The sequence below is a fragment of the Ambystoma mexicanum genome, chromosome 12 (assembly GCF_040938575.1).
Source record: "Ambystoma mexicanum isolate Mex_15411 chromosome 12, UKY_AmexF1_1, whole genome shotgun sequence".
In the NCBI taxonomy this organism is placed as follows: domain Eukaryota; kingdom Metazoa; phylum Chordata; class Amphibia; order Caudata; family Ambystomatidae; genus Ambystoma; species Ambystoma mexicanum.
The window spans coordinates 1,232,444,987-1,232,459,987 of NC_090936.1; positions in this window are offsets into that span (position 1 = coordinate 1,232,444,987).

Below are 15,001 nucleotides of genomic sequence, written 5' to 3' on the forward strand. Positions count from 1 at the left end.
CCACTTCAACATATACCTATCCTTTCATCCAGACCCACAGCAATGTGTCCCTACCCCTTCCCTCCAGACCCACACCAAAGTGCCCTTACCCCCTTCATCCAGACCCACCAGGATGACCCCATCTCTCCCTCCAGACCCAGACCAATGTGCCCCACCCTTCCAGACCAATGTGCCCCTACCCACTCCCTCCAGGCCCACACCAGAGTGTCCCTACCCCCAGACCCACACCAAGATGCCCCATCTCTCCCTTCAGACCGAGACCAATGGGCCCCATCACTCCATACCTGCATCAACGTACCCCTGTGCCTCTAGACTCAAACCAAGCTGCCCCATCCCTCTCTACACACCAAGATGCCCCATGTCACCCTTCAGATCCACACCAGATCTCCCATCCCACCACAGACCAATGTACCCCTACCCTTCCCTTCCGACCCACAGCAAAGTGCCCCTAACCCTTCCCTCCAGACCCACACCAAGATACCTCCATCTCTCCCCCTAGATCCACAGCAATGTGCCCTACCCCTTCCCTCCAGACCCGTACCAAGATGCTACCATCTCTCCCTCCAGACCCAGACCAATGTGCCCCATGCCTCCAGACCCGCATCAACATGCTCTTAATTATCAAGACCCACACCAAGATGCCCCTATTGCAGACCCCGCCAGGATTCCCCCATACCTCCCTCTAGACCCATTCCTTGATGCCCCATCCTCCCTCCACACAGCAAGATTCCCCATCCTCACGTTCCATTTGCAGACCCACACCAAGAAGTCCACATGCCTCTCCCAAACCACAGCATAGTCCCAACCGACTACCTCTAAAACCACCCCATCCTACCCACTGTTTAACCCAAACACACTCTAATCAATATCCAATTCCCCTTTAGATCGGTTCCCTAAATGTGCCTGTTTTATTAGCCCCCTTTAATCAGTTAAACACCACCCTTCACGGTTCCATTTCTCAGCCCCCCATACATGTCACGTTGAATAATGTCTTGCAAGAAAATGTCCATCTTGATCTCGGCCACACTCATACTTGCCAACATTCCCTGACCAGAAAGATGTAGGATTTTTCAAGTTTCAAAAATAATACTTTGCATAACAAGGACATCACAGGAAAATAGAAAACATACGTTGTTGGCACCACTGGAGCATTCTAAAACACACAAACCCTCAAACAGCACAACATGGAAAGATGTTCATATGTTTAAAATGTATAATTCTGAATGGTAAGTTAACACCGAATTCAATGACCTAACTTCACAGAAGGTAATCACACAGTACTGGTAGGCAACGTTTGCCACTGCTCTGTAGCAGCAGCCCGGGCAATGCATATTTATTCCTGCAGTGCAAGATGAATAACTGAACAACATGCAGGCGGATACCCTCCTCAGTCTGATATTTAGATGCGGTGTGATGGCGTTACGCTCTGCCACTTGCCTTCACTGGTGGTTCACCTAATGCCTGTCCCGGCAAGAGTGCAGGGCAGAGTCTTGTAGCTGTCAGGTCACTGGATTGGTCTGAGCCCATCACTCGAAGAAATCACTTACCAGCCCACTGCCCAGACAGACTAATGTGTTACATGCTGTGTCCTGGGCCTGGTCTCAAGCAGCCTGCCTTAGAGTCACAAATTACTTGCCACTGTAAAAAGCAGTAGGATCTATCACCCAAATCTGTAGGCGGTAGGACTGCTCAAAAAGCAGTAGCCTACTTCCTAAATCAGTAGGGTTGGACCCTGAGCACGTGCCAGCTGCTCTGGGGGGGGGGGGGGCGGCCAGAGCCTTCCCCGTTCCCGCTCACAAGAATCCCCGTGATGACGTAGCCTCCACGTGCAGGGCACGCAACGTGCCCAGAGTCACGTGGGCATTAGTAGGCGGGGCGTTGCCATGGCCCGTTTCTCGGATGGGAACTAGGCACTACCGCGCGGAGTCACTTCCGGCTGTCAGCTACTGCTTCCGGGGCGCGGCCAGATGAGCTAGTTCTGCTTGGGCTTTGCCCGTGAGAAAATGACCCTGGCAGGATTTGCTTCTCCGCAAAAAAGACATTTAAAGAAATTGCCCATTGCACCCAAGAAAGGCTGTCGCTAGCAGGCAAGTCACCCGGGCGCCTTTGCTTGCATCGCATCGCTGCTCTGCCTCTGTGGCTGTGTGCAAGCCTGTGCTTATGCACACTATACGTTTACTGCACTGTGTGCAAGCCTGTGCTTATGCACACTATACGTTTACTGCACTGTGTGCAAGCCTGTGCTTATGCACACTATACGTTTACTGCTGTGCGTGCTTAAAATACAGACCCTGTCAGTGGCCTTCAGGGCATGTGCTTTTAGTTCCTCGAAGGGATGTCTTGTGCGATTTTCCCATTATCTGCATGCTGTGAAGCACCCAGGGCACTGCCTCTGGGAAGCAGTGCACGGTTTACTGCCATCTAACTCCAGCATGGAGTGCAAACTAGCATTGCTTTCCCCTTTATATGTGAAACATTATACCCTTTAAATGTCTGCAAGATGTGGTTGCCTTCTGCACATTCCCAAACCCACAGGTGATGCCTCATAGGTGCGTTGTTTATGGCAACAGTTGGTTTGGGAAGTCAAAGGTAGCTCCTGGTAGCTGTAGAGGCCACTCTCGCATGGATCATCTAAGCCAGGCGTCTGCAACCTGTGGCTCTCCAGATGTTTTGGACTACAATTACCATCATCCCTCAGCATTGACTTTGCTGGATATGGCTGGGTTGTAGTCCAAAACACCTGAAAGCCAAAGGTTTTAGAACCTTGATCTAAGCTATAAGCAGTTGATAAATAAATAATCAAGTCAAATCATTTGATTTACTCCTTAATCTAAAATTGTTCTGTGACAGGACTTTGGAAAGCCCACGTCGGGAGAACAGGGTCACACCTCTTAGGATCAGCCTGATCTACCCAAGGGTATGGTAGAGTGGCGAGCAGCCGGGCTTGGTCTAAGGATGGAGTAGGGCAGTAGTTTGGTACAAAAACTTCAGAGTATACCTTGGTTCAAGAAAACCCACACTGAAGAGCAGTGCTTTAAGTGGGCCAGGGCTAGCCGGGGACAGGCCCCGGCATTCTCCAAAAAGTGGGGCTGAGCCGGGGCCCTCCGGTCTCACTACGCCATGGAGGGACACATTATCACGCCACGGCCGCAGCTGCGACAGGAGATGCACCCACCACGATGAAGTCAGGCAAGCTGTGACTGAGAAGTGCCACCCAGCCACAGCATCAGTCAGCCACGCTGTGGCACTTCTACCAGTAACTGTAACGTCCTCTCCCGACCCAAGCCGAGGGTCAGGAGAGGAAGTTCCCAGTGCTGGTCTCTATTAACTTGAATGATTCAAGTTAATCACTCATCAATGCAGCGCCGTCAGAGCCGACCCCTGCTGCTACGTTTCGTTAGAAGCAGGTGTCTGCCACTGTCGCACTCTGCACTGCAGTGGTGAAGTGATTGTGAAAAGAAGCACAGACATTAAGCCACTGGGAAATTAACTCCCATTGTAAACATATACATGATTGAAATGGGATTTAACTTCCCCTGGAATATTGTTAACATCTTCACTTCATCGGCGCTGCTGTGCTGTCCCCTGCTGCCAAGTTAGCAGCAGGGGAAGGCGCTGAAGCACGTTGAACTGAACAAGCTAACAATAAGACAGGGGAAGGTAACTCCTATTTCAATCATGTTCTAAATTAGAATGTGAATGTGGCTTCCTGTACAATGCCAGAGGCAAGTACTTTGGGCTCCCTCGTGTGTGGCAGGGCACAGAGGGTCCTGGGTTGTGGAGTTTGTTAATGGTGTGTTGCTCCAACTCCAGTTTGGGGGTACACTTGATGCTCCGGAGACACACACACTATCTTTCCCAAAAATTAACGCACAGATTGCCCGCACTCCCCAGGGACCGTTTAATAACATTATTTTCTGAAAGTGATTGGACCGGTTTACGCCCCAAAATGACACATGTGGGAAAGAGCCAGTGCAGAAGACCTATTGATAGTTGGCGTGCCTTCGAGCCTCTCTCCGCCTTCATGTCTTTCCCGAAATTGCAGCCTTGGATGTTACTGGCCTGGGAAGTGGGAAATGTGATGCACATGTGGGCAGACATAAGCACATTTCTGAGATCCCTTGTCCCATCTGCATCTTGATAAGCACCCAGAATGTACTTGCATAGCGGCATGCTGGTGCTGTGCCTCATCTGGCCTGTTGAGGCTTTTAAGTCACACAGACGGCTGTCCTGCTCACTGGGGGCATTTAGGCGTGCATGGTCATGCGTCAGCACTACGCATGACCAAATCTTCACTTGTTTTACAGCTCTCTACACCACAAGGACGAGTTCAATGTGGCTCTAGAAGACCTTGATTTAGGCAAAAGCCAAGGTGGTATTCTTGAAATGGATTCTGGTATTTGTAGTCTCTCAAGATGGGGGATTTCTAGGTTTATAAAAGATGGCTTGAAAAGTACACAAATCATAATAAGGTACACACACAAATATATAAATCCTTATATTTATATATTTGTGTGCATACCTTACTATTGTTTTTTACTTTTCAAGACAACTTTTATAAAGCAGAGTATTGTTGAAAGCCAAACGGGGGTATGGAAGGGAGATGACTGCAAGTGAGTGAGTCTTAAATATTTGTCCAGGATGTCATGTGGCAAGAGTTCTTGCAATTTTGGAAACTGCCCCTCAAAAGATGATGGGACCCCAAAGTGATTTTAAAGTGGCAATGATAACGTATTTTTGGCTAAACTGCCATGGAAGGGATTTCAAGTGGAATTGTGGAGTTTAGAAAAGGAGCAGCATGAAAGAAATTGCACCATTTTTAAACTATTATTTTGAACATTTCCTTTGAGCAGAGTTTAACTGCCAGTTGTCGCCCCCTCAGAACTCCGCCTTCTTCTTTAGGTCACGCACATCATGTCTTAGGCCATGCCCACTGTGCCCGCCACGCCCCCATATGAGGGCCCCCGTCAATTTCTTACCCACTTAAAGCACGGCTGAAGAGTTATATAAAATAGAGCTTTTATTATATGCTCTAAGGCACACTATTGTAACTCTAAATTCAGATGAGTACTATAAATAAAACATATACACAGTGTAGGATCATTTGCCATACTCTTTCAATGGTAAACTACAGATGCTCTTAGGTAATCGCGTTAGAACAGCTTTTACAGTAACAAATCATATAGTAAACCAACCAGAAATATATGTGCAAACTTTCTGAATAACTTTTTAAAACTTCAACCCAATCCTGTCTTAATAGTCCAACCCTATCTAGTATGAGTCTCTCAAAGTCCAGATGAGCCACTGGGCCACCCGCGATTGGGGGTTGGCACAAAAAAGGTGGGAAGAGGCAAAACACACTGTTCAGACTGCTAGGGTCCCGATGGATCCCCTAGATTTAGTTTAGTTTCGTTTATTTATTTATAAAGCGCAGAAACCAGGCCCAGGGGCAACCGGGCGCATACTCTTGAGAACAGGTTATAATAAACAGTAAGTACACAGTAAATTTACACAAATATACAGCAATATGCAGAAAGAGTACCATTAGCAGATTATAATACAAGTACAATGAGAGGTGTATATACATGACCTATGATACACATGGAAACTGGACTGAGTGAGGGTCTCATAGATCATGGGAGAACAGCCAGGTTTTGGCGTTGTTCTTGAAGGATTAGAACAATGGTTCAGTTCTGATAGGAGTAGGCAAGTTGTTCCAAAGTTTGGAGGCTAGGACAGGGAAGCTCACCCCGCCCACTTTTTGGAGTTTGAATCTAGGCAAGGTGAGGCTGTGAGTTTGGGCTGATCTAATGGGTCGAGAGGATGTGTGAAGCGAGCGGAGAGATATGGTGGGGCATTGTTGTTCAGGCATTTGTGAGTCAAGGCTATCGTTTTCAGGGAAATTCTTTGTTTTACCGGGAGCCAACATAGGTCCGATCTGACGGAGGAGATATGGGAGCGTCTCAGGATGTTTAAGGCTGCCCTTAAGGCATTATTTTGTACAGTTTGCAATTTATTGAGGTTGGACTGACTGGTCCCTAGGTAGAGAGCACTGCAGTAGTCGATTTTTGGCCATGACGAGTGTTCTGGCGCGGGTGATGCAGTTGGTAGAGTTTAGGAAGGGTCTACAGGCGGTGATAAGTTTACAAGTATAGGCAGATGCCGACCTTACTGCATTTGCTTGTTTGTTCAAGGAGAGCGTGGAGTCGAGATAGACGCCTAGAGTCTTAGTGTCTTTGGAGACCTTAATATCGTTGCCGTCGATGGTGAAGGACTTGTAGGTTTGATCTAATTTTTTAAGCCGATGGTTTGATCCTAGAAGTAAGAGCTCAGTCTTATCATCGTTGAGGCAAAGTTCGTGATGTGCCATCCAGGCCTGTTGACCAAGTAGATATCGTTGAGGGCTTTAGTATTGGCTGTGTAATCTCCTGTGATAGGGATGAGTATCTGGGTGTCATCCGCGTAGTGGGTGTAGGAGACACCCAGATAATCAAGCACATCGAAGAGGGGCTTAGTGAATACATTGTACAACGTAGGGGATACACACGAGTCTTGAGGAACGCCACAGTGAATGGGGGAGGGGTCAGCTGATGCTGTAGGTGAGAAGACCCTCATGGATCTGTTGCTCAGGAATGAATGGATCCAGGCATTGGCCGAGTCAGAGAAGTGGGCTGCAGATTTAAGGTGTTGGCAGAGTATTTGGTGGTTGACCAAATCGAAAGCCGCGGAGAGGTCGAGGAGAAGGAGAAGAGCTAACTTCCCGTTGTCCTTTTGTGTCTCCATCTGAATTTTCAGGTCAATCAAGGCTGATTCAGTGCCGTGTTTAGGACGGAATCCTGATTGTCTTAACCCCAGAAGATTGTTTAGTTCGAGGTAATCCTGAATCTGCAGGTAAACTGCCCAATCCAGGATCTTGAGCAAGAATGGGACTGTAGTGATTGGTCTGAAGTTAGTTGGGATGTTAGGGTCAAGGGACGTTTTTTTGAGGAGTGGGATTACCCATGCGTCCTTTAGGTTATCTGGGACAATACCCGTCTTGAAAGAAGCATTTATGAATGCTGTGATGAAAGGGGCTAAATCGTGAGATGCTTCCTTGATAATAGGTGCCGGGCAAGGGTCACCTTGGCAGTTGGATGGTTTTAAGTTGTTTATGATTCCTTCTACTTCGAGGGTGGTGAGCAGGGAGAAAGAGAAAGGTTTATGAGAGGGATTGGCTTGGTGAGTATTGAATGTGGGTGTGGTCAGTGGTTGGTCAGACTGTAGGGATTTCTGTTTGTCTCTGATTTTAGATTGGAGGGTGGCAATTTTACCCAGGAGTGCTGACTGAATATTCGTGCACCAAGTGCCATCTTTGGTACAAGAGTCAGGGGGGCTGCAGGTGTCTCAAATTCCTTGAGAATATTGAAGAGTTCCTTAGTGTTAGACTGGGCTGACATAATGCGGTTGTTGTAGGAATCTTTTTTTGCCTGGAGTAAAGCTTCTTTATAGTTAAGGGTGGCTAGCAGAAGACCGTCCTTGTGGGCGTCAGAGTGGTGACTCTTCCAACGTGACTCTGCAGTACGTTTCTCTTTGCGTAACACTCTGAGCTGGGGAGTGAACCACGAGTAGAGGTGAGCGTGTTGTTTGGGTCTCCTCATTGAGCGGGGCAATAGAGATGATGGCTGCAAGCACTGACTAGTTGTACATGTCGGCTAGGATGGTAGGGTCTGAGCAAGTGTCAGGAGCATTATTTAAGGTGGGAAGGATGAGGGGGAGTAGTTTTTCCGTGGTAATGTTCTTTTTATTTCTAGTGAGGGTGGCTTGGGCGACCGGAGGCGTGGGTGGTGAAGCTGCTACAATACTGAAGGTGATGACGTGGTGGTCAGACCAGATGCAAGGGGCGTTGGAGAGTACGCTGATATTGCAGTTGGTGTCACTGAGCCAGTCAAGGGACCGCCCTTTAATGTGGGTGGGTTCCTGTATGTGGTGTGAGAATCCTAAATCTGTTAAGGTATTAGCGAGGTCGAGGGCCGCAGGATCATTAGGGTCTTGGTATCCTGGATTAAGGTCACCCAGAATGATGGTTTGAGAGTTAGATTTTACATTGTCAAGTACTAAAGCAGAGATGTCATCCACAAAGGATGTGGGAGGACCAGGGGGTCTGTATATTAGGTGGATGGCGACCGTCTGATTGGCTGAGAGTAACTCTGCGGATTCCACCTTAATGCTTGGGGGTTACAAGTTAGAGTTGCAATGTTAGAGTTGCAAGTTAGTACGTCAGTGGTTACAAATAGGCTTGAGGAGGTTAGGATGAGCCCCTGAATGGGTGTCCCAATGACCAGTGTCCTGGGGCAGGCGGCTTTACCGCTAAGAGTACCAGGGGTTGTCCCCCCCCCAATGTTACTCTATGGTGACCTGAGGGATAGCGAGATACAAGATATCTGCAGCTCCCAGAGTCACAGGATAACACAATCATACCCCAGGTAGGTTATACCACGGGTGGACAGTACCTTGCAATGAATATGCGGTTGCTGTAGGATGGTTCCAACTGTAGGACGGTTCCATTGGTCAGGTGACGGCAGACCTGGTCTTCTGTTCTTTAGCCGTGGTGATGGGGAGAAGGGGACTTTGGTGGATCTGACAACAGCACTTGTTCAGAGGAATGTCAAGCGGTGGATCTCCAAGGTAGTGGCATGTTGGTGCCTTCTGCATGCTCGGTGGACAATCGATTGTCGCAGCGGTTAACTCTGCTCAATTTCCTGGTCCTCACCTCTGATGAGGGGACTCTCTGGAGCTGGCTCGAGTTGTTGCAGGCTTAGAAGGATGCTCACAAAGTGTCGGGCAAAACCGTGCTTCAGGAGAAGTTGCACAGATATGCAGCACAGGACCCCTGGCATTGGAGGTTTGCAGGCCCTGGGCGTCTCGGCTCTTCTGGAGAGGGCGCACATTGTAGCTTGTCTCAAGACTGATTAAGCCCACCAGTCTATGGTTATGGTAGAAAGTTTTCTTCTTCAGAGCTTCGCTGTGGATTTGAGTGACGAGATCAGAACAGCAGCTGCGACTCAACAGGCTCTGGCCATCATTGGGAGTGCCCGGAGATGTCCTTCTTTGTCTTCCTCTTCGGAATCTTCTTGTTCCAGTGGTAGGCTCTTGGTTTCTGCTCCAGGACCTCGGAATGTATCCAGAAACACCGGCCCGAGTCCACCAATCATGTCCCATGTACCATTCAAACTTGGGGTTGGCTGTTCAATGAGGACAGCTATTCTCTCGGTCTGAATTGATTTCAGCCAAGCATACTGCAGGGCGAGAGGCAGGGGCGTTTTGGTGGACATCCCCCATTTCCTGTCCTGCCAGGCACTCTAGGACTCTTTGAGGGCTTTCCAAGGGTAGCCTGTCAAAGACAAAGGGACCCTCCCCCACCTAGCCAGGCAGAAGTGTTCAGAGCTTAGAAGCTTATGGGCACCATAAATAAAGAATAATTCCTCCAAAAGAACATGAGTAATTTGTTCGCTCTATGTACCTTATCAGAGCTGCGAAGAAAGCCTCTGATTTAAAAAGAAAAGTACTAAAAAGTTGTGTTAAAGGTTCGCTGCCACCAGCCTGAACAGATGGACTTATCACAGCAACAAAAAGTTACTTGAGAGACGAGAAAAGGGATACACTGTACCCCCTCAGCATTCCACATAGGGTGGTGTGTGCTGATCTTGCAAAATAAAACACAGGATTAAAAGTATGCCCATTCCCTAGTAACTGCGATAGTTGGTCAAGGAAAAGGAAAAAAGAATGAAGGAGAAGCTCTAGGAGCTTCTGACAACACTGCACAAAAGGTTCTGTGTGTTGCTTCACAAAAAGGTAGTTGCCTAAAAATCAGAAAAAAACATAACTCTGAAAAGAAATCACAAAAAGCTTCCGTACACCAGAGTAAAAAGAGGGGAGTGTGGAAAAAGTTTCCCTCTCACCCTGGAGAATAGTCAAAAAATCCAGGTGTCCAGCAAAATGTGCTGGGGACTTGAAAGGAGTGGGGATTTCACACAAAAAGAGAAATCTACCCTAACAGCTACCCTTTCCAACTCTCACCGACGTGTTTGGAATGGTGCTGTTGCATATCAACAAATCCCTTAACACTACCCCATAACCCCGTCGGCCATCGCCTCTTCCTCTTTAGAATATTCAACTTCCCGTCAAAATCCTCTTGAAGGTCTGGCTCTCCACCCCCAATCCTTCATTACCCCTGATCCCCAACTCCTCTTCCCTGATCTGAACCTTCTCCTTGAGTCAATTGCTACCACCTACCACCATCATCTTAACGCCCTCCTATCGGAACACTCCCTCCACAAACAGCCTGCCCACTATGTCTAGAGCTCTCTTGACATGTCTTTCTCTCTCATTCACTCTCCCCCTCTCACCATTGACCCCTCTCCCTCGGATGACTCCATTGTTCACTTTAACCTCTTGGTCCCTCCACCCTTTCCTCCTCTCTTCAATGACTCAGAAGAAATTCAGGCAGGACTCAACCTACTTTGATGCAAGGCTCTCTCCTGTCTCAACCCCAGATTTGTGCATGCTTTGTCTGACTTTCACTATGCATGCATGACTCCATTCGACCAACGTTGTCCTGCTTGCACATTCACACTTTCCTGCCCTCCGCCGTAGATAATCTGAGATTCTGACCCTCAAAACAAACATGCGGGTACATATCAGGGACCTCTATCCTGCAAATTCCCTTGCCTCTACCCTGGACTATACCAATCCTCATACTTCGTAACCATAATCTCCTCCTTTCACAATTACCCCCGTAAGCTTTCACCTACCCACAAGCTTTACTCACGCCCACAAACAATCTCCATGTACTCCCTTTATGCTAATTACTTTGCTCAGTGCTTTTCCTTTAAAATCTTTCAAATTTGTGACGCTCACAGCCCTCATCTCTCTCCTTCGTCAACCCTTCTGACCACCCTTCCCCCTATCTCTCTTACTCTCAACTTCTCCCCTACCTCTCCTATCAAATTAGCACACATCCTTCATATTGCCAATCTGTCCTGTGCTCCTAGCTACCTGTTTGCTCCCCCAATTATCAGACTTGGCCTCAACCACCTGCCCGTATCTCTCTGAGCTCTTTAACCTCTCTCAGCTAGACTCTTCCCTTCCTCCTCCAAATCTGCAACTGTCCGACCCCTATTGAAGAAACCCTGTACTGACCAAAACGTCCCAGCAAACTATTGCCTAGTTTCTTTCCATCCCCCATTATCCAAAGGTCGCTAAGCGCATAGTCTTCAGCTGGATCACTAAGTACCTGGAGGATAATGGCCTTGGACATCCTCTTCAATCTGGCTTCTGTAGAAAATACTCTTGAACTCATGAATGTCTCAGCTGCCTCTGATGCTCTCAACTCTAAACTCTCTTCTGTACTGATCCTTTTTTGGCACCTCTCCTCCTCAATCCCCAGGACGTTGAGTTTTGCAAATGTGCTCTTTCCTGGATCGCCTCCTACCTAGAAGGTTGAGCCTTTCAAAACCTCCTGTAACTCGCAAACCTCACTGCACCTCTCCCCCCCATTGGAATCCCCCCATGGCTCTGTCCTTGGACCTATGCTCTTCACTGTCTATACCGAAGACTTATTATTTATTTTAGTTTTATCCAATTGTTTTTTTATAACGCGCCTAATACCATACCTTAGTTTGGTTTCTAATTGCAGATCTGGACCTCTGTTGCTCTGTATGGTCTTGCTTCCAAAACCAGCGCATTGCCCCTGTGCTTTCCTCCTCCCATAGTTAACTTATCTAATTTTGCTTTCACTATCACCTCTTTGCTATTGACACTCCTCTTTGTCCTTTTTCCCCTCTTTGAACCAGCCATCTCGGAACATATTACCAACTGTCTCACTTTAGTTCATCGCTGAATGGCTCTGCTGCCTCCTGCTGAGCTTGACAGAAACAGAAGTTCTCTTTATCCCAACTTCCAGTGACATTCCTCTCCTATCTCCTTCCTGCCTGACCTTGCTCCCTCACCAACGGCTTGCAACTAGGGGCTCTTCTATGATACGGCCACTCACCAATTCATCCCTACCACTTCCTCTGCTGCCCGTATTATAATCAACATTCGGAAAACGTCCACTATTTCTTACCACTTTACAAAAACTCTAAAGTTCACCCTCATGCTCTGAGAACGGGACTACTGCTCAAACCTCCTCTTCTCTCTATCCCCTGTAGACAAAGTCCTCAACTTTGTTACCTGCAATCTCTACAACACATACACATCCTCCCCCACTTCCCCCTGCTGACAAGATGCTTGTCTCTCCATGCACAACCGCTCCCTTTTCGAGTTCCTTCTGGTCTGCTAAATTATCAATGCTCTTGTTCTCAGTCCGTGTATAATTGTATATGTTTGCTTGTCATTTGTAACTTGATTTGAATTGAATATTACAATTGTTAAAAGTACTTTGTGTATTTTTTTAACATATTAATAAAAAGAGAACACATAAAGCCACAATTCCATATACCGTATGGTCAGGAGCAGAAAGCACCTAATGTAGTATGCCTAAGGCGAATGGCTTTTCTCAAACATATATTCAGGAGTGTTAACACGACAATTATTTACATGAAATCAAATGATTAAAAGCCAAAGAAAACTTCCATATATTGTTTCAATATAGGGAGCAGGTATTGTACATGTAAAATAACATTTTTTGGGCACAGTAAAACAAAATAAAGGCTTGTCTCTGCCTTATTGCGACAGAAGGGGACAGCCATTTCATACTCGGGCTTGATTTTTCTATGATGTAATCCAAGAATGTATTGAAATGTGTCCTTTGGTCACCACCTTGTTCTCTCTGCTCCTCCTCTGCACATAACCTCACTGGCCCATTGCCCCTCCTCCCCCTGCTGGAGGTTGCTGGTCATTACAATCGAAGCCAGCCCAACTGTGGATCTCTTCAAAAAGCAGCTTGAACATCACCTAATTGCCGAACATGGAGATCCCCCTGCCCTCTACCGCTTATATTTTATTTTTGTTTGCTCTGTCGCTGGTGCAAGTCCCACTTTTCTTACATTCTCATAACGTGCCATCTTTGTTCTATTGTACAGGCAACGTTCGGGGAAATGCCACTGCCATCGTTAACTGTAATTGCAGTTCGTTACATTTATAAAAAAACGATGATGTACTGAGCTGCTCATAAGTGATGTCTATACTAGTAGATAGTTTAGAAATACTACTTAACTTCCCATCATAACTTCTAAGCCATGATATCCCGACAGTGAATGTTATAGATCTGTCTTGTCCTGTACTAAATGTTCAGCTACATAACATTTCTCGTATGTCTTGAAACACGTCCCCTGAATTCTTCACTCTCTCTGTTGGTTATTTTCAACTGGTGTCATACTTGATTCCTGATATCAGTAGTGAGATTGTCAGTGTGCATTCGTTTCCAGTGCCCGGCGAGCTGCTTAGTGGGGTCGAGGGGGCTCTGAGGTATAGCTTACATAAAACCCAATCTTTGGGGTGTGTTTCATACAACCAGATCATTAACTTCATTATAACAAAAGTTTGTTCACTGAGTTTCAAGAGTTTTACGTTTAACTTTTTTAGGTGAAGCGTCTTTATCTCACAAACCCCATAGGCTCATTGGATAATGGTGGCTGTGATAGGAGAGGTCAATTAACCTCTTTCTTTGAGTCTTAGCAGTTATTGATTTTCCCAGCACGCATACTATAGCAGAGTACACTGCACGCCCGAGGACTTCGTAGGCAGAGACCCGGCCTGCTCCTCATGCAGTTCTCCCAAAATGCCTCAGTTGGCTTAAAAAACAGATGTTATCTCAGCTGGGACATCTTATGGCCCCAGAAAAAGCATCCAGACAAATGCTACTAGTATACTGTCTCTGTTCCCCATGAAAACCACAGGGGGTGCATCCGTTGACGGCATCAATGTACATGACTTAATCAGGGAATAGTATATAGCTGTTGGACTGAAAAAGTAAAAAACAGCCAAGCCATCAACAGAATACTTTAGGGGTTACTGAGCCCAGGGGACGAATTGGGCCAGAACAAGGAGCAACACTGTCTTGCTGGAGCATCGTTCCATGTAGACATGAGGCACAAACCCCCACAAGTTGAGGGAACTCTGTGCCTATGACTGCTGTGAGTCTCCAGAATGCTTTGTTTACTACGCAAGTCTTGGAGCGCGAGTGACAGTCGGGGGCAGGGAGTTCCCTCAACTTGGGGGGTTGCGGGGGGTGCTACAGCGCCAGTTGCATATCGCAGCTCAGCTACACGCAGAGAAACAGTGCTCCTATGCGTGAGGCTGAGCCGCGATATGCAACGACTTCAAAGTCTGAACCGGAAAGATGTCATTTGCTCAAAAAAAAAGCTGTATGTATGACTTATGCCTAGCACACGTTTTACTGTGAGGGTGACTGTTCTGACAGAGGAAATGAGCACCATACCAAGTGTGCATTGCATGCTCAGAAGAAATGAACCTTTGAATTACTAGCTGAGACGTAAACTGGTGTTCATTCTTAAGTTCCCAAAATGCACTTCCTTTTTTTGCAAAGCAGCCAGTACCCTACATTCAGGGCTTGCAAATCATTCGAAACGTAGCTCTGCAGCCCAGTCCCGCACACACAAATGATAATCACGCCCCAGTTTCGCCCATACCACTGACAATCCGCCCTCACCCCCGAAAGGGAGGGGAGTTCCCCCTGTACATTTTGCCCATTTCCAGCACTAACCTAGCCCCACTATTATAAGGTGAAATTGCCACAAATGAGATTGTTAGGCGGTTGCTAAAACCTATACCCTCGGAGCAGAATGCCCCAATTCCACCATTATTAGGAGACACTTTTAAGCCAATCAGTGATATTTATACTTGTCCAGTAATCTGCCATTCAGTCTTGCTCTCTGCTGACAGATGCTCAACTCACCAGGGGCTGTACTATTACTAAACCCCAAAGTGTTCTCCCTCTGGAGTATATGTATAATATATATTGAAGGATCCTTATTGGGTGGGGTAGAGGGACTCGCTCGAC